The 19,107-nt window shown below is 43.1% G+C and overlaps 1 protein-coding gene and 1 non-coding gene across 2 annotated transcripts in view; one reads left to right on the forward strand and one right to left on the reverse strand.

Moving 5' to 3' along the window:
• ARFIP1 (ARF interacting protein 1) overlaps positions 1–19,107 on the reverse strand; it is a 1,058,373-nt gene that overhangs the window by 581,662 nt on the left and 457,604 nt on the right. The gene's annotated exons all lie outside the window — the stretch shown is intronic.
• TRNAT-AGU (transfer RNA threonine (anticodon AGU)) lies at positions 5,166–5,238 on the forward strand. Its single transcript has one exon. It is a non-coding gene; the product is annotated as a tRNA-Thr (tRNA).

Raw genomic sequence — 19,107 nt, forward strand, 5'->3', positions numbered from 1 at the left:
GATTTAAAATCTGCTTGTTCCCTAGCGTCTGTTAGATGTGACCAAGGAGTTTCTTCATTAAGGGTTATTCTGAACCCGTGGATTTAAATGTATTCGAGGTGTTTCAATCCACTGCAGTACTATTTTTATTGATGATGCTAACGTTCTGCCTTTGGATACTGGGAACTTCTTCAAGTTGGCTCCTGAGTGTTTTGACCTGGCTCCAGTGGTCTTTGATGTCTTCCTTGCTCCCTGTTTTTAACAAGATGCTCCAGGAACATCTCACACAGTTCCTACCCTAGACCTAGAGTCAGCCTTTTCTCCAGGAGAAATCGGCTTTTTCTCCTGGTTCTTTTTAATAGAAATGCATTTAAAGACCACAATCTGGGCACTAGGGATGTTCACTGGTACAGGATTGATTTTCATTTCTGGGCCTTTTCAGGATAAATATGTTAATATGTTTTTTTTAAAGATAAAATATATTTTCAGTTCATACTGATATTTCTAATTAAAATTCAGGACTACAGGATTTTTACTATTCCATCTCATATTTTTATCTGTGACTTCATTGCAAATATTTTTTTCAGCTTGTCATTTATTTCCTTTCTTCTTTATTTTTCTTATGGCGCTTTTTGCTGTACAAAAACAAATAAAATTAAATTGTTAAGGAGTCAGATTTATTAGTCTTTTCCTTACTATACCTGAGTTCTGAGTCATAGTTAGGAAAGCTTCCCTACTGTCGTGTGATAAGAGAATTCATCCATATTTTATTCTAATATGTGTATGGTTTCACTTTTACTTACATTTAACTTTCTGATCTGTTTGAAATTTGTCTTCTTGTGTCTCGATAAAGAAAAGATCCAGTTTTATCTTTTTGAAGCATGCCTTTTCAATTACCCAACATTATTTCTTAAAAAATCCATCTTTTCCCCCTTCATATGCGATGGTATCTTCATTGTAAATTAAATTTCCATATGTGATTGGACCTATTTCTGTACCACTGGTCTTTCTGTCTGTTCATGAGCCAATACTACACTGTATTATGGAACCTCTATGACAGGCTCTTTGCTTTCAGGGTTTTCCAGGTTATTCCTGCAAAGACAAAACTATTGAGTGAGTGCCTCTCTGTAACTCTCTTGTCAGGGTCCCAAGCCTGTTTTCTAAGAAGGCACCTCACTGACTTGGTAAATGGGATTGAGGGGAGCCATGGATGGGCCCCTTAAGACAGGAATTGGCACACTACAGCCCATGGCCCCATTTATTTGTAAATAACATTTTGTTGAAATATACCTTTATTATGTTGGCACACTGCCTTCATTCTACAGTGGGAGAGCTGAGTCATTGTGATGAAGACTGTATAACTGGCAGAGCCTAAAATATTAAAATTCTATTTCTAGCCCTTTACAGAAAAAAAGTCTGCAGATCCTTGCCTTGAGATAACACATTGGCATCCTAATGGGTCTTCTAGAGATAATGATAAGTTCCAAACCAGGTCGGCTACATAGTTTGCAGGGCCCAGTGCAAAATAAAAGTTCAGACCCCCATCCAAAAGGCAGGAAAACGTGCTGCAAAAAAGACTCAACTATAAAGCTTTTTCCTTCTGTGGTTTCTCTCTCAGATTGTCATGTTTTTAACATGCTATTTAATGTCACACTAAGAAAAGAAAAATGAAAAATTTAAACTGTTAGCATGAATTTTACCTTTCATCTTCACATTGTACAATATATCTTTTAGATTCAAATATAAGAGCCTTTAATTTGTATGCAGGGTCACTGAAATTGCACAATTCGTATTTCCTGGCTTATCTCTGGAGGGTGGCTTCAGTTGGCCAGAGGTGACAAACACAGGCAGATTCAGAAAGGAGAAAAAGAGGGTCCCTCAGGCCTAGGGTGTGCCCCGGGGGAGCAAGGTCAGACCCTCAAGGGGGTCCAGGGGAACACTTCAGGGCAATTAGGTCTTGTCCGTTCCTCCGCCCGTCAGCCGCTGGACCCATGGGGTAAGTTATCCCTGCAGAGTCACCCGCGAAGGCATTGCATAGTAGATCCAACAACCTGCTGGGCGTTGGGCAGTGGTCACTGGACAGGTCAGAGATTGGGTGCTGAGGACCTGTCCCAGAGAGGTGCTGAGGGCAGCAGTGTCCCATTAGATTTCACTTCACAAGCACAAAATTCAAAGAGAAAATGATTAAGGATATCAAGACAGAGCCTCAGAGCCTTAAACCCCAAGTTTAGGGCCCTGTGCAACTTCACTGCTTGCATGCCCTTGACATTGGCCCTGATCTCAACTAGTGGTCATGGTGCTGAGAAATGTCAGTCAACACCACAGACTGAAGGGAATGGGTGGGGGTACAAATATTTTGAGGAGCCCTACAGATGTGTGCTACCTCTTAATGACACCTTAGAGAGGTTGTCCATCTGCTTAAACCCTACAATTTTCTGGTCTTTTTTAAAACATGCATGGTTAAATTGTGGTACAATATATGTAATATAGCATTTACCATGTAACTGTTTTTAAGCACTATGCAATTCAGTGACCTTACGTACATTCACAGGATGCAACCATCATCATCATCCAGCAGCCAAACTTGTTCCTCCTGGGACACTAAAACTCGGTACTCATTGGATGATAACTCCCCACCCTTCTCTTCCCGCAGCCCCTGGCAACCAACATTTTATTTTCAGTCTATGACTTTGACCACTCCAAGTACCTCGTTTAACTGGAATCGGGCAGTATTTGCCCTTTTGTGTCTGGCTTATTTCACTTAGCATAATGTTCTCAAGGTTCATCCATATTGTTACACGTGTCAAAATTTCCTTCTTTTTAATAGTTTATTTATTAATTATTGCATTATTTATTTTATTTTGGTGGGGGGGGTGGGGAAGTAACTAGGTTTATTTAGTTTTAGAGGAGGCACTGGGGATTGAACCCAAGACCTCTTGCATGCTAAGCATGTGCTCTACCACTTGAGCTATACCCTCCCCTCTAAAATTCCCTTCTTTTTTGAAGCTGAGTTACACTCCACTGTAGGTATAGGCCACACTTTGTTTATCCAGTCCTCTGCTGATGGACACTTTGGTGGCTTATGTGTTCTCATGCTTATAATAACGTTGCTGCGATGTGGGTGCATAATGTACTGCCTCCTTACACTTGGTTCCTGTATCACTGAATGAACCTGCACATAAAATTGCAATGCTGCTGCAGCTGCTCTTTGGCGACCTGGAGTCACGGGGACATCCCCAGGGTCACACTCGACGTCCCCCCAAGGATTTGGTTTCTAGCCTGCATAGATTGGCAGTAACAGGAAAATATTTCAGAAACAGAAAGCACTGAAGCATGATTTTTCTTTGTTCCTGCAAAACAACTTTGGTTTATTTTCTCCCATATGAGGCTTTGTTTTCACCTATGCAAATGTGATTCATCTTTCAGCGCCAGAGAAGGGCCTTAAATAACATAATTACTTCACCAATCATCGACTTGGCTACTGGAAATCATCTTTTTAGTGAGGTCGACTGCAGTTGCTTGAGCTGTAGACAGAACCCAAATAACAAGCAAACTTCTTTTCTTAAAATGCTAATTATTCTCTGAAATGAGTGTTGTTTAAAAGGGGGGATTTAATTGGATATTAAATCTGCAATTGAAAGATTAAATTATGACATAAACAAACACATCAGTCTAATAGGTCTTTGGAAAAAAATCAGGAATCCCACTCCAGTTTTTGTTAAGTGCAAATGCATTCAGATATAGATTTCATTCTCTTCCCATTTTGCTGTGCTTTGTAGCTTTCAGCCTGAATTCTTTCCTGGGCTGGTTCCAAAGGAAATCATCTCAGGAGGCTGAGAAAGCTCAGGATTCTGTGAGCACTGGCCCCAAAGTAACCTTTTGCTTAAAGACTTTACCTGTATAAATGAAATTCAGGAAATGTTGAGAAACCATTCTGAAATGAATAATATGGAAGCAATTCCAAGGGGTATAATTTGGGATGCATCAAAGGTAGTGGTTACAGACCACATTTGCCTCACTGTAAGTTTAAAGAAAATCGAAGATCAAAACAGGTACATGTTCGAGAAGGAAATTAAGAAATGAGAAGTACATCATCGCAGTAGAAAAAAATCCCAAATGATTTTTCAGAAAATTATTTCAAGGCAAAGTAATACCCTTTTTAATAGAAAAGAACGTGACCCCCCCCCCCAAGTTTATAAAGCAGGCTTCCCGGGAATAGGAAATAAAGATGAGGAGCTCTCCAACTTTACATTTTAAAAAGGTACAAGAAAGCAGAAGTTTTCTTTCCTCTCCCTAAAATAGGTACCCATCTGGGAGGGTGAAAATACAACCACGACAGGAAGTCTTTTTAAACACAGATGCCCGGGGCTGGGAGAAATGAAAGGAAAATGCAGTAGCCTCCGCCACACTTCAGCCAGCTGCCCTAGCCTGAGATAGCAGCATCCCCAGTGCGGGAGTGTCTCCCCACCAAGACGGGAGGTACAAGCCAAAGCAAGTGATGGCACATTCTTGGTGCTGCCTTCACCTCTTACGAGATCCTTGAAAGTAAAATATTAGATGGGTGTGCGACTTATGGGGAAAATTCTGGTATGTTGTTTGAGAAATACTGTCCTTCATTGTCAGTTTATCAAACTGCCGTGGTGATCTCTAAATCAGATGAATTTTTAACACGTTTCTTTTCCACGTTTAAAAACTTGGTAATGAGATTTTCTTAAATGTTTTATTCTGGGAGTAAATTCAGGGAAATAATATTTTTTGTTGGTGAATCTTTTATCCTCATCTAATGAAATTCCTTGTCAGTCTTTTATTAGGTGACAATAAAGCATTTTAACAGCATAGAGTGACCAGGTCTGGACACTGTTTGAAGTACAGAAAATTTATCTTTATATTGTTAGTTTTTAGCTGTGATAATGGTAATATAGTTATGCTTGAAAAAAGTTAGAGATATATATTGAAATATTTCCTGAAAAATGTGATCTGTCTTGGATTTGCTTAAAAAGAAATGTAGAACCTGGGTAGGTGGGGAGGGACCAGGGAGACGTGAGACCGCCCAGGTGCTGATGGCGGTCAAGGCTGGTCCTGAGTGCTGGGAGGTCAGTATGCTCGTGTCTATCTTGCATATGTGTGAAATTTTCCACAGCAGAAAGTTTTCTTCTAATTAAAAAAAAAAAAAGCTGTCTTGGCGGAGAGGGTATAGCTCAGTGGTAGAGCACATGCCTAGTACGCACGAGGTCCTGGGTTCAATCCCCAGTACCTCTGTTAAAAAAAAGTTAGTAAATAAACTTAAGTAACACCCTGCCCAAAGTGAAATGATTAAAAACAGTAACAACAAATGCTGTCTCTACATTCCTTAAGAAGCCTCAGCTTGTTTCCTGGAGAAGAAAAGTGAGTGCAAATATGTCATTGTCTCTTGGTGAGAGCAGGTCCCCTACAGGTTGTAGCCATGACCTATTATTTTTTTCCCCTCTCTCTTTTTTTTTAATTGAAGTATGTAGTCAGTTTACAATTTTGTGTCAGTTGCTGGTGTACAGCATCATGTTCCAGTCATACATATGTGTACCTATGTTCCTTTTAATATTCTATTTCATTATAGGTTACTACAAGATATTAAATATAGTTCCCTGTGCTGTACAGTAGAAACTTGCTGTTTATCTATTTTATATGCAGTAGTGTGTGTCTACAAATCTCGAACTCCTAGTTTATCCTTTCAAACCCTCTTCCCCTGTCCCATAACCATAAGTTTGTTTTCTATGTCTGTGAATCTGTTTCTGTTCTGTAAATAAGTTCATTTGTGTCTTTTTTTTTTCTTTTCGGATTTCACATATGAATGTTATCATATGGTATTTTTCTTTCTCTTTCTGGCTTACTTCACTTAGTGTGACGATCTCCAGGTCCATTCATGTTGCTGCAAATGCATCATTTTATTCTTTTTTAATCACTGAGTAGTATTCCATTGAATAAATATACCACAATTTCTTTATCTAGTCATCTGTTGTTGGACATTTATGTTGTTTCCATGTCTTGGCTATTGTAAACAGTGCTGCTATGTACTTGGTGGTGCAGGTGTATTTTTTGCATTAGAGTTCCCTCCAGATATAGCCCATTGCCTTCTGTTCCAGCCAAACTGACTGGGGACAATCACCTACTGACATAACAGCCTGTGCAGGGCTCCCTGTAGGCGGAGGCAGAGAGGGTAGGGTCCTTGCCATGTGACTTGAGGAATCTCGGAGAGCCCCCATTGGGTCCCATTCCCCATTTGCTTGGATTAGAGGCCAGATTCCTATCACTGAGTCCTGCTTACATCCACACTTTCTTTTCCTTTCTTCTTTCTTCTCTGGATATCAGGATGAAATGGAACACTCTTATCTCCCTACTAATTGCCAATCCTTTGAGGGAGAAGGGGAATGTGAAAGAAACCATGTACTAAATGCTTATTTATTAAGTGTTAGACAAAGAGCTGGGCACTTACCTCTGGTATTTCCTATAATCCTGTCAGATGTAGGTGATTTTAAAATTCCTGTGAAGTGAAGTAATTTTTTAAAAATCCCATTTTACAAAGGAGGAAATTGAGGTTGGGAAGTTCACTAACTTGTGGGTCTATAGATCTTGGAGTATCTTTGGCTGCAAATTAAGAGAAAACTAAGCTTAACATGTTTCAAACAACAAAAAGGATTCATGGGCTAAGTAACTTGGTGAATACTGAGACACAGCGGATTTCAGGGACAGTTCTATCAGGGTTTCGGTTCTGTGTCTCTACATCCTCCATGTGGTACTGGTTTCACCACGGACTGGCTACCCTCCTAGCAATAAAAAAGGCTGTCAGGCCTCATCCCTGCATAACACACCCATCAGGGTGAGACAGGCTCCCATCTTCCCGACTAAGAGCCAAGTCCCGCAGTTCCCTGGGACTGGACGCGAAGGCCATGGGGCGAGGGGCTCAGGCCCATCCTTTAACCGTGGCTCACAGATGAAATTATACCACGGGGCTGGGCTGTGGTTAATCTTACCCAAACCACAAGGCTGCTACAAAATTAAATAACTGTTATAAGCAGAGAAGGCTGTTCATCAGATTGCCACAGGAAAATGACTTGATGGAATTAGATGTCCCAGGGGTCTCCCTGCTTATCCTTCCGCAGAGCGGAAGGGCTGGGACAGGTGAAGAGCTCCTCCCCCACCCAGCCTGGGGTGACCCGGCCTGGGTGACCTGGCCAGTGAGTTGAGCAGAGGGAAGGAAGTGTTGGTGATCATTTCTGGTTTAGGGAAAAACAAAAGGGAAGATGGTGGTAAAGAGACAAGTAGTGGGGGAGGCCATAGCTCAGGGGCAGAGCACACGCTTAGCATGCGCAGGGTCCTGGCTTCAATCCCTACACCACCACTTTAAAAAAAAAAAAAAAAAAAAAAAGACCTAAGAAAATAATAAAATGCTGTTGGGTTCATTAAAAAAAAAAAAAAAGAGCCAAGTGGAGAACTTTTGCCTTCCACCTGCAAAATATCAAGGGAGACTATTACAAAGAGAGAGACTTTGTTTTGTTTGCCCTGTGCTCTTTCCATTAACATTTGCTAGAGAGATGGGGTAAAGAATTGAAGTATTAGTAATTAATTTAAATTGTTGGGTTGTGTTTCTCCAAACGTGACACTAAACTAAGAATGAACTGTTAGGTGGTTAGATAAGTGGGGGCACCGGGCAGATAAGGTGGAGGAGAGGGAGGCTGGTCTGGAAGGCGGAGTTGTGCCCGCCTGCAGTGCAAAGGGGCTTTACTGCTAAATGAGAGCCAGCAAGAAACTGGTTAGAATCCAACAGTGCAACCGCATGGTAGAGACAAGGACGTAAGCAGACATGACCCAGTGCTCATTGTAATTTGACTGATGCGGTTTAGACACCCTCCATGGGTTCTTCTGTGTGCATCATGGGTAAGGACAAAAGGGGACAAACATGACTGAGCGCTCCAAGGGCAAGAGCTGTCAATCAATCAATAGACCACCTCTAAGTGAAGGTATAAGAGAAGGGGGCAAACAAAGACCACTGCTTTTCCTGCCCTGGATCAGCCCGCCTCTCATTCTTGGAGGTGTGTTTTCCCTTTGCTAATAAATCCTTTAAAATCTTCTCTACACAATGCTGCTTCCCATCTGAATTCTTATCTTTTGGGTTAAGACAAGAACTGGGGTCTTTCCCCTTCCCCTTCTTGGGTAACAGAACCACGCGAGGCTCCGGGTTTTATTCAGGGAATAATATAACTGTTTGAAGCAAGATATAATCAAGATTTTCAGGATTTGGTACCTCCAGGGAGGAAGGGAAGGCAGATCCGGGGTGGAATGGAGGAGAAAACAACAGAGATCTTGCCCCAACAAGAGAAGGGAGTGGCAGGGATGCTGCTGCTGGTGTGGCCTGAACTGGGGAGAGGGCTGCTGGTTTACCTGCACCTGCGTCCCACAAGGAAGAAGGGCAGGAGATGGTCTTTGCAGACTCCATGCAGTGCCCAGGGCCAGGCCAAGGAATCACTGTGAGCACTGGCTGACCTTTCTCTGTCTCCCTGCTTTGGGTGCTCTGGAAGGGGCTCAGGGAGCTGCCCTAGCAGGCGCAGAGGGGCCGAGGACCGGTGGCTGAGGGTTGGTGGGGGAAATGGGGAGGCGGAGGGATGGGGGAATGGGTCGGGGTGGAGCAGGCCAGGCCCAGCCCACTAGCTAAGCAAGCAACCAGCCAGCTCCTTTCCTGGTTCTCGGCTGGGTTTCCTCATCTACAAATGAGGGACTCGATCTGAAATCCCTTTCAGATCCGAAACTCCTGTATCCTCCCTCCCTGTCCGCTAGGAGAAAGGGTCCCAGCACATCGGAGGACTGGTGTTGCCTCCCTGTTCTCTCACCTCTGAGCCTCTCCCAACCTTGGAATCAGGCTCCACATTTGCTTTCAGAGCCATGAAAAGGCAGATCCTGCAGTGACTCCTACACCAGTTGATGTGGGAATTACAGAAACGTCGTAGAAGTTAAACTAAGTTTTCAGTGTTGCTTGTGTGAGTCTGTATGACTTGTGAAGCCATAAAAATTTGTTTTTCTCCTAAAGAAGGAGTTAGGTTCAGGGACCAAGATGAACCATGCCTCTGTGTGTGTGTGTGTGTGTGTGTGTGTACATGCGTATGTGTATATGTATGTGTATGTGTATGTATATGTATGTATTGAGTGTGTAGTGGAAACGTATATGATTGACGCAATTTTCCTTTCAGTAGTGGACTGATTTCCACGTCTAGCCAGGAACACTCAATCAATCAATACAGTTGACAGCTACCACTGTTGTCATGTTTTAAGCCGTTTCTCCTTTTATTCACACTCTTGTGTATTTCTTCCGTGTTTGACAACCTCTTTTTCTCAGTAATAAAGGACCACTTCTCGTCCTCTGAAATTACTTATTTTGTTCCCATTGCAATTACAATGCAGGTATGAACTATTTATGGATTTGCCCAAGTAAAAGAGTTGGAGGCACATGACTTGCAGAGTCAAAATGTGTTGGAGAGATTCTGAGACTGGAAGGGGCAAGAGCCCGGTATCTGTGGGAGCTGATAAGGTTCTGTCTCCCGATTAGGAAGCTGGTTACCCAGGTATGCTCGGTCTGAAGAAAATTCCTCAACCTGTAGCCTTGAGTGCACTTTTCTGTATGTATATTGTATTTCAGCAAAAATTTTCTTTTTAAATAAGTCCTGGAAGTCACCAAGAACTCACATCTTTGTGGCGATGTTGAGGGGTTCATAGTCATTAATGGACTTGGATCCCTACTAGTCAAATCAAATCTCAGATTCAGATAATTAGATTCTTGGGAGAGACCTTAGAAATAATTTAATTCCATTCCTAATTTACAGCTGAGGCAACCCGGGCTTAGAGGGGGAGGGGCTCGGCCTCGCCCACACAGTGAGAGCCCACGCGGGGCTCAGAGACCACATTGCTGTAGATCCAATACCGCTACAGGGGGAAAGGGCTAAGCTTTGGAGACAAATATTATACATACTCTCATAATTCTCTGGTGGTTTCAGTTTAAACTGAGGAATTATCAGTCTTGTACATCACCTGCTATCCCTTAGCCATCTGCAGCAAAATTAGTTGAAATCTGCATTGAAAGGTAGGTTCTGAGGGTTCTTACTTCCTAAGTCAAAAGATTATTGGCATTAAAGCTGGGAAGGAGATCATTTACCCGTCAATGAAATGTGCTGTTTACATATAGGAGTATTTTTTTTAAGTTGGGGATGAAGACAGTTTTGCCGTTAGAGACGTACAATGAGGCCAAGACCGTTTCTGCTGCCCACCGTCCTCCTCCCTGTGGGGCCTGAGATGCTAGGAGGCATGGCTGCCTGGCTGATGGAGCCTGGGAGGCAGGTAGCAATGGTGCCTGGAAGAGGGGGAGGGAGGAGAGGGTCGTGGATGCCTGGAAAGCCCTCCTCACTTCTCTGCTGCCTGTCAGCCGTGTCTTCAACCCCTAAAGTGGGGGCCAGCACCCCTAATCAGGGGAGGACTGCATGCACTTCATTACATAGGTCTCATCAGTCTGCAGAGGCGGGAGCTCACTGCGGCAAACTTGCTTTTTACTTAGGATTTCTTGCCACCTGTTCTGCTTGGAAGAGGCACACAGAGTCTATACTGTGAGTCATTTGGGCAGTGGACTGGAAACTCAGAATCGAAAACTGTGGCTGCCAGTGTCAGGGTGGGAAGTGCTGCGGTGGTCATTTCAAAGGAATAAAGTGGGTTTTGGGAAGCTGGTCAGGTGGGGAGGACAGAAGCGGGGAGAGGGAGATGAAAGAGAAACAGAAAGCACGAGAAACAATGGGTCAAGTAGGGCGTTGTCCCTAATGTTTGTGAACAAAGGGCAGAGACTGAAGCAGGGCCAGGGCTGAATTCCACAGGCAAAGAAAAGACTTTGAGCAAGGATTAAAACAGGCAGAGAAACTCATAACCTCTGCTTGTTGTACCAGGATGAGAAGCTTATACGCAGTTATTAGTTTCCACCATTGTAATTGCCTCTGGCGGCGTGTACAGTAGGAAATATCCAAAAACAGAAAAACCCTCCCCTCAGGTCCTCTCCTGACAACCTGGGCCTGTCCAGGAAGGTGACATAAGGTGAACAATTCACCTTGCTCGGCCTCCTGGAAGGCAGGCAGTCAGATAAGGTGGTCCAGGGATCATTGCAAAAAGCCTCCACTTTCTTGTCACTGTTGGGACTCAAAACCTTTTCAGAAGCAGGGCCCAGCCAGGCTCCAGAAGTGCACAGTGGTCATTGTTTCGGGAATCCTGCCTCCCAGCCCATCACGAGGCAGAAAAGTGACCTTGCTTCTGCTCCATCCCATTAAAGCTCTAGCGAGGTCCGGCCCTGCCTCCCCATCGCGGGGCAGCCGCTCCCCCCGCCCTTTCCTGCCCCACTACCTTGCCCCTCCCCTCTTCCTCCTTAAACTCTTTCTCTCTTTTTTCCTGGCCTAGCGGGAGGAGCTAGAGAAGCTGCTGGAAGTTTGGGATTTGGACACTGAGGCGAGACCACCTTTCCAGGGGTGACAGAGAACAGAAGTGGAGAGCCAGGCATCACATCGCCCCATTGCAGCCCCCTGCTCCGGGTACCGCCTGACTCAGCTCTGGCTCACCTCTGGTCCTTAGGGAATGGCGGTGGTGGGTGCAGGCCACAGCTCGTTGTTAAAACCAAAAAGCTGGTGCTCAATTCTCATTCCTTCTGGCCACTCCTGCTTTCTAGATTTAACCCCCCAAAATTCAGTCAGTGTGAGACCCTGTGGCCTGGGGAGGGCGAGCTGCGGGGAGGCCACTGTGCAGATTTTCACTCTTACCTACACCATCTTGACATGACTATTTATGGTCAAATCTTCATGATCCATGATTGGATGTCCTCCTTTCCAAGAACCTGAGTCACAGGGAAGGAAGGGGTGTGTGTGTGTGTGTGAGGTTGTTTGCGATGTATGTGATGTCTGACCACACTTCTAAACGCAGCATGGTTTTGGTCATCCATTCAAATGTTTACTGAGTTCTTACCTTGTGTGGGGCGCTGCCCTAAAACTTATGAACCAGAGGTGAGGAAAAGAGTTAATTTGGTGGGGGAGGAGGTAATTAGGTTTATTTATTTATTTAAAAAAATTTTAATGGAAGTACTGGGGATTGAACCCAGGACTTCGTGCATACTAAGCATGCTTTCTACCACTGAGCTATACCCTCGCCTACAGAAGAGTTAATTTTGGACTCCGTAGAGTTTATATTCTAGTTGGAGAGAGAGAAAAAATGTTAGGTACTGTTAAAAACTAAGGCACAATTTCTACTAAGGAAATACAGTGGTGGTGGGGAGGAGGGCAGGTGGGCAGTGCTCGGTTAAGGGTGCTCAGGGAGGCCTCACGGACAGCACCGGAGTTAGGGAAGCTGCTGGGTTGCAATATTTTCACCTCTGCTTCTCCTTCACTGAGTGTGTGTATGGATGATGGAGATAAAGGCAATAGCCCAAAGCCTGGCCTTCATCTATTTGTATCTCCAAAATAAGACACGATTCCTCTCAAATCCCCAAATCACAAAGGCGCAGGCCCTATCTGTCAAATCAAGAGAAACCTCAGACTTTTCCTGAGCTCCCTTCGCAAAATATTCCTGAGAATCACCGGGATGGATTAGACTTGTCCATCACTCAGTCCCTATTTTGCCTGCCTGCTGCCACCTGCCAAGAGGGGCACCCAGTACTGGTCCCTGGCGGCTGGGGATGTCCACCCTGCTTGGCCTTTGTCCTGGACCAGCAGGCTGCCGGCTCTGATGGTCAGGAGACGCCCTGGCGGACCCGGATTCCTGTTCCTGTCCAGGTCGCTCCTTTGTTATGGCTCCCGGTCTTTTCCCATGTTCCCCAGTCCAGCACATCTCTCCAACTTAAAAGGATGGGTCACCTTCCTTAAGTAAACTTTCTCTCAGGTCTGCATTTTTTTTTTTTTTTTTTTTTTTTTTGCAGTTTGGTTTCATTTGGGAATGTAGTTTATCCAACATAGTCATGTATCTGGGAGCCTCTTCTCCAGCCCCCTGTAAGTTTGTGAGTGAAGACACAGCGCACCTCCATCTGGCAGCATCAGAGACCCAAATGCAGATGAGCAAGTTCCCTGACACAGACACAGGCAGAGTTTTGTTTGGATTGTGACTATAAGGGGAAGCAATGGAATTGATTTCCATACATTACCGGTGAAAAATCCATTTTGTTAACATTTGAAATAGTTGAATAAAACACAAAAGAACCCACCACTCAAATTTAACAAATGGTTAACGTTTTACAACTCAGCTTAAGATCTTTTTTAAAGCAATAAAAACCTGATATCCCAGGGCAGGGGAAGACCCACCTCCTGATGGGTGGGTAGCTTGTGTGCGCAGAGAGAGAGGACATTCATGGCAGCCATCTTGGGGGAAAGGCTACCTCACCGTGTCTCTTAACTCCTCTTTGATGATCAGTGTTCCTTTGTTTCTCTGTGTTGTATTCTGGATGATTTCTGCAGGAATATCCTTCCACTCACTAAATATCTTGGTGACTACATCCAACCCAAATTTTATTGCATCTACTAATTGTTTAAAATATTTTAATGACCTTTTAAGAAATTTTTGAGATTTCTAATTGGTTCTTTTCCCCATCCATCTGTTCTTATTAGAGTATTGGCTGTTTCTGTTGAATGATTCCTTATTTGTTTTTACAGATTTTTAAAATTTATTTCTTTTAATATCCTAAGCATAACTTTTTGGAACTAAGAAAAAAATCCACGAATCTGAGAGATATTTGTGTGCTCAGGTTGATAGGATTTGCTGATATTTTGGTTGTGATGAGGAGGTAGGACTATGAAGGATAGCTTCTAGGTTTTATGACTTTTTTTGGTGGATATAGGAAATGTGGGAAAATACCAGGCTTGCAGAAGAAAATTATGAGTTCCAGTTTGAAGTCCTACTAAGGTTGGACAGAACATAATCATTGATGTTAATTCTGAATATGGCATAGGAGAAATAGAACTAGTCCATAGTGATAAATTTTAGTTCTTGATCCAAGGATTATTCAATAGCTATAGTCTTAAGCTCTACTTTCATTTAATTATGAGCTTAAAATTGTAATTCTCCTATGGGCAAGTGAATAAATGTACTCAGCAACTTTTATGCTACTTTACTAATAAATTTGCCATTATTTACTTCTCAATATTTAATATTTCAATCACAGATCATTGATTCTTGATCCAAATCCCTGCTCCAGAAGTCAGGTCACATGGCCAGGAATGGAAATGAGGGAAGTAATGGAGAGTGTGACAGTTGAGATGAACACCAGATCCTAATGCATTTCTTCTGGTCCCTGGTCACCCAGCACTTCCTTTCTCTGAATGTCTGAACATATTTCTCACCTTTGAGTTGCTGTCCTCCTTGTCTCTGCCACTGATCTCCCTGCCTGTTCTGGCCCAGATGGGAATCTGGAGGTCATGGTCTGACCTCTGATAGGGTGGTGGAGGGGAGGGGATGCTGCAGACTGGTGGTGAAGCAAGCTCTCTTGAATGATCAGCACATTCAAGATGCATCCTTCTGGAGTGTGTGTGTGTTGGGGGCATGTTTGAAAAACCATTGCATGAGAGATTAGCACATCTAATCTCAGTCCTCTAGGCTAATGGCAATATAATTGAGGCCCAGAAGCTTCATCTTAAGTTAAGGAAGTGACATGATGCTTCTTCAAAAGCACTTGGTAAATATTCACAGAATGAATGAATGGAGAAGCAGACCTGCAGAGATTAAGTGACAGTGTAACAACAGCAGCAAACCCGAAGAGCAGTGACTGTCCAAAGTGTCTTATGAACCCGATATTTGTGGGTCTTCACCACAACCTCATGAAGTAGGAACTTTCTCATCTCCATTTTCAGATGGGATCCTGAGATACGAGGGGTTTCACAGCTCTAAGCGGCGGAGCTGGGACTCATTCCCCTACAGTCTAGTGCCAACCTTTAGCACTACTAGACTGCCTTCTCCGTCTAGAATCTGCCCAGGTCCATCAAACTTAGTCTGTGTGACATCAGACTATGTGCTCCTAGCCACTGCTATAATCTGAATGTTGGTGTCCCCCTAAAATTCCTATGTTGCAACCTGACCCCCAGTGTGATGGCAGTAGGAAGTAGGTCTTTTGGGAGGTCGTAGGTCAGAGGGTGGAGCCTTCATGAGTGGGATTAGTGCCCTTGTAAAAAAGACCACAGAGAGTCTCCCTCACCCCTTCTGCCCTGTGAGGACACCGTGAAAAGGTGCCGTCTGTGAACCAGAAAGTGGGCTTTCACACCAGTGCCTTGAACTTGGACTTTGCAGCTTCCAGAACTATTGTTTATAAGCCACCCAGTCTATGGTGATTTGGGGAAACTTTTTGTGTTATTTCTTTAATAATTTCTCCCCTTCCTGTTTTTCTCTTTTCTCCTTTTGGAACTCCTGCTCTTTGTATGTTGGACCTCTTGATTAATATACACAGTTTCTTAGCTTTCTCTGCAATTTTCTATCTCCTTTGTTCTACTTCCTGGAAGAGCTCCTCAACTCTATCATCAGTCCTTTCTATTGAAATAAGAGTCTGTAGAAGTTCTCACAAAGATCATATGCTATCACTTATTTATGAAATCTAAAAAATAATTGACTCAAGTGAATTTATTTACAAAACAGAAAGAGACTCATAGAAAACAAACTATGGTAACTGGGGGGAAAGTGGGGAGGGAGGGATAAATTGGGAGTTTGGGATTGACTGATACAAACTTCCATGTACAGAATAGATAAACAACAAGATTCTGCTGTACAGCACAGGGAACTATCAATGGCCTGTAGTAACCTGCAATGAAAAAGAATATATATTTATAAGTTTTGTGTATATATAAAACTGAATCACTATGCTGTACACCAGAAACTAATACAACATTGTTTAAAAAAAAGATTTGTAGATGTTTTCTTTTGAGTACTTTCATTTCTTCAGACACCAATCCTCTAACGCCTGATCTGGGAGTTAGAGTCAGAGTGGTGACAACTCTGGAAGCTAGAATTATAGGACCTAAGCAAAGTGAGGGGTTATGGGGGAGGGAAAAGGAACTCACTTAAACCAGGGGGCTTTCAAGAAGTTTTTCAGCTAAGTTTGGTGTCCCAAAGGCCAGACCCTTTTGATTCAAATCTTTCCAGAGAGAAACCCTCCAGTCTTCCAGGATAGAGGAATGATAGCCTTCTGACGGAGTATGTTGGGGAAAGGAAGCTGGGTCTAATTATTATATAGATTTTTAACCAATCTTCTAGTTTTTGGCTTTCTCCCTCACCCCTGCCTTCACATGTGTGTTGTGCCTCCAGCCTCTGAGGTTTTCCAGGGGCCTGCACACATGTAAACTTTCTTCTTCCCCAACCTTCCTCACTCTTCTCCAGGAACCTAGTGAAGAGTGAAAGCTGAGGCCTAAGTGGTTCATGCTTCTCAAAATTCTTTAACCTGTTAAATTATGTCATTTTGAAGAATATATTTAACACATATGTGTATTAAAACCATACTAATGCAATGAAAACCCATGAATTTACCACCCAAATGAAAAAAGCAGGAGATTATTAACACTGGTGAATTTCTTCTGTTTCCTGGATCAGCAGATTCATGCTTTTCATTAATATTTTTTCAATAACATTTGCATTTTCTCTGTTCTCTCTGTTTTGTACTGTGAGATTTTATTGATACAGGAAAAAAATGTGGGGTGAGAGGATGGCCGTGTTCCAGGTCTTGGTTGAGTCTGTGGGACACTCCCCCCAATCAAGTGAGGGTCCTTGGCTTCACTTCGGAAATAATTCAAGAGTGAGCCACAGTTGAGTAAAGGTAGATCTATTCAGAAAGATACACACTCTATAGACAGAGCGCAGGCTGTTTCGGAAGGCAAGAGAAAGGCCATGAGGTGTGGGAGATGGGTGTTTAGTTTAAAGTAAAAGTAGTTACACACTCCATAAACAGAATGCGGTCCATCTCACTCAGAATGGAGCCTGGCCACGAGGTGTGGGGGTTGTTAGTTCTATGAGCTCAGTACTTCATATGCTAACAAGTGGGAGGATTATTCCAACTACTTAGGGGAAGGGGCAGGGATTGCCAGGAATTGGAACACTGACCTTTTATGGTCAGCCTCAGAACTGTCATGGCACCCATGGGAGTGTCATTTACCATGCTAATATATTATAATGAGTGTATAATGAAGCTCAAGGTCTACTGGAAGTCAAATCTCCTGCCATCTTGGGCCTCAAGACCTACTGGGAGCTGAATCTTCCAGCATCTTGGTGTTAATTGCTGTGTCATTTCTTGAATGGCTGTGCTCTGCTCTCTTCCTGTCTCACTGTCACACCTTCTCACCTTATCTTCTACTTTTCGTAACCTCTCCTCATGTTTCCCATCTCCTTGTCTCTTCCGTGCACGTAATTTACTAGGATCCCAGTGTGTTTTGGCATTAGAGTTTGTCAGAATGTCTGGCCTGTCATACTGCTGGAGAAGGAAGTCCCAAATCCCATCCTGATGATTTCTTTCTTGTAATGGTTCATGGACAGTACTGGTCGGCTGTCATTGATGTTTCTGGTTTTTTGCTTTTGTGATTTGAAACATCTTCAATTCCTTTTCTGTCATTTTAGAGGGGTTCTAAGAGAAATCTGAGATAATCACTCTTGTTCCATCTAAATTGAAGTTGGTTAGGATTCTTTTTGTAGAATCGTGTGGCCCTGCACCGGGAGATCTAACATTCTCTGAGAAAGGAAAGAAGTCTACAATGTAGTCATTTAATTTCGTTTTTGCTTCGGTGACATTATTGGGACAAATTCCTTCGGTGACATTATTGGGACAAATTACAAGTGTTTTTTAACATCATCTCTAGTGAACCATCCTGTGGATGGAAGGATTCATTCTGAGACTTATCTAGATGGAAACCTTCACCTTGAAAATACATGTGTTCATTTCCAAACAAAACTTTTAGAGAAGATGTATCAGTCATCTTGATTAAAGAACTGAACAGCTTGAGCTGCTTTGGAGACGAGGAAAGACCAAAAGATTCACATCAATCCTCTTGTTCTCCTTGTCCTTGAAGAAAGATTGTCTTGAAATGATCGCTTCTTAATTTGGGTGACTAGAAAATCACCCCACCCGTGCGTAATCACTGCTGTATAACTACTAGTTAATGATATAATTTATGGATTTCACAACTTCTTTAAACTGAATGTATTTTTGTAAGCCTAAATCCTGGGTATGTGAAGCATGAAATATTTCAGTGCAGGATACCACCCGCGTGGGCCAGTTTTCCATCCAGACCCAAGCCCTGCGCAGCACCTACACTAGCTGTTTCCTTTGTGAGAGAAGAATCTACCCACAGAGACCCGTCCAGGTCGACCCTACGCTGTGATCACGTAGGGTCCTTCCCGGCAAGGCCCTGCCCCCTCCCGGCCCTGCCTACCCATGGGCAACATGGCCCCAGGGTGGGCTCGCTCTTCCGCTCTGACAAGCAGTCATCTGTCTTGGAGCACAGGCTCTAATTATCCCTGCCATTAGCCTGCCCAGCAGGACTGCAGATGTTATTAATGGTCATGAAATTAGCCAGTGCCTTTCAAAACTCCAGAGCCAGTCCGTGTTTGTCCCTGTGACCTCTCACAGCCCTTGGTTTCTTTGTTCATTTTGCTGCAATATTGAACCTTAACCCTGAGCATAAAACAGAAAATTAGGAGGAGACTGAAACTCTCCCCCATTTTTTTCTCACCTCATCAGCCCCCGAACCCCCTATTTATTTTGAGATCAAACTCAAAACTTTGCCTCGTTGCTAGACTGTTTATTTGCAGGTAACTCCTGAGTACATGAATGTGCCAATCTCCCCAGCCCCTCCTCATCTTTTGTCAAAAAGTAAAAGTAACTTGTTCCTCCTTATTATAAAATCAATATATTTTCATGGTTGGAAAATTAGAGAAATGCCAAAAAAAGAAGAAAAATCCATTATCTCACCTTCCAGAGAGAAACACAGTTAAAATTTTATGCTATATCTTTACCAACTTTTCTATGCAGATAGATATGAGATGAAACTGTTATGATGTTAATAACAACTAACGTTTATTGACTTCTCATTATGTAACAGACACTGTTCAGACTGATTTTCTGTGTAT

Source organism: Camelus bactrianus, chromosome 2, assembly GCF_048773025.1.
Source record: "Camelus bactrianus isolate YW-2024 breed Bactrian camel chromosome 2, ASM4877302v1, whole genome shotgun sequence".
Taxonomy (NCBI): Eukaryota; Metazoa; Chordata; class Mammalia; order Artiodactyla; family Camelidae; genus Camelus; species Camelus bactrianus.